This window comes from Penaeus monodon, chromosome 21 (assembly GCF_015228065.2).
Source record: "Penaeus monodon isolate SGIC_2016 chromosome 21, NSTDA_Pmon_1, whole genome shotgun sequence".
NCBI classification, from domain to species: Eukaryota; Metazoa; Arthropoda; class Malacostraca; order Decapoda; family Penaeidae; genus Penaeus; species Penaeus monodon.
The window spans coordinates 10,923,493-10,925,058 of NC_051406.1; the positions used below are offsets into that span (position 1 = coordinate 10,923,493).

At 37.5% G+C, this 1,566-nt stretch overlaps 1 protein-coding gene across 1 annotated transcript in view; it reads right to left on the minus strand.

Annotated features, from left to right (window-relative positions):
- The window catches only part of LOC119586699, a 12,709-nt gene that overhangs the window by 555 nt on the left and 10,588 nt on the right, over positions 1-1,566 (minus strand). The window lies entirely within an intron of this gene.

Genomic DNA, 1,566 nt, shown 5'->3' on the forward strand with positions numbered 1-1,566 from the left:
AGGAAGGGAAACGGGTGGTTTAAAAAAAGAATACTTATCCCAGAGAAGTTCAAAAAGAATTCTGTATAACATGACCTTTCCCAGAATTTCCGGTGAGGCAAGCTGGTAAAGGAATAATTGCCCGTTTAAACTACTAATTAGATATAGTTCTTAGCGTACAATTATTAGCTGTCAGCACATAATCCTAATAGCTAGCAAGGCACTTTATGGATAGCAGGGAGCTACGAAGGTTTTGACCAGCTAAGAGAGATCTTTGAAATTTCTTCAGCACATCCAGAACTGACTCCAGGCAATGCTATATCCTCACCCTTTGGCTCAAGTGACCGCGGCATCTGGTCAGTCTTACACGAACAAAAGCAGAGCGTGTAGTAAGATGGTCTTTAAAATAAATCGAGTACCGACCTTAGTAGATATATTAGCATCCTATCTTTCATGTTAGTCTTTACTGGAGCCACTAAGCACAGAGGAGTAAAGAGAAATGATAGCCATGATAGAAAAAATTTAGTGTTTTAGTAAATGTCAGGTAATTTGTACTGTAATGTCAGACGGTGATTATGGGTTGCATAATGGATAAAATCTAGTCAGGAGACGAAGTTATTTGCATCATTACTACTGCAAAAGGTTGAGATGCATGCATTAATCACATTTTGGAAGCAGAACAATGACAGTGCTATTTCACGAAGCATCTGCATTGAGATTATTGCACATTGCTGTGACCTTCTCATAACTGGAACTGGAATTAGATGCATTTACTTTATTACGTTATCACAGACTCTATCACTAAATTAGTAGAATTTAATGTCCTTTCTATGCAAAAAAGTGATTGCCATGGCCTTTGCGTTCATTGGCATCTCTAAATTCAGATCAGCGTTGAGTCTTTGGTTCGGTTTGGTTTCTAAAAGGAGACTAAAAGGAACTAAAAGAAACCAAAACTCACGTTCAAGTATTTCCTGAGAAAGAAAGTAATCAGATAATTTTTTTGCAGAATGAGTTCGACCTGATGGTCTCTTTGCTGCTAATAATATACATATTTTATTTTAAAAACAAGGGCCAGTTTGCTAGCCTCTAGTAACACTAATTTAGGGCCACAATTCAGGGAACATTTGACAGACAAACTATCCAATAAATATCTACAGACGAACGTATAAGACATTTGGCATTCACTAATGACGGACTAATGAACATTAAGTTCAAGTGATGTTGAAATTCACAGAAAGTACGAGGAAGAAAATTGGCATAGCTGTGCTATCTTCAGGGCAAAAGGGTCCCAATCATCAAAATTGTAGAGACCCTGGTACAGTCTCATGGCATATTGCTTGTCGACTGCCTTTTGCCGAATCAAGGAGGAAGAAAAGAGCTCTGAAGCCAATATTTCTTTTCATGCAAATCTACACCGCTTCACCACACATTAGCATATACTATTTCGACAGCAACATCAGATACTACTAATACTGCTGCGTTTGCTATTACTATTGAATATGATGATGGTACTGGCAGTGTTCACAGCAATAGTGATACTAGTTTCATCAACATTTTCATATTTTCAGCACAACAGAAAACCATTAT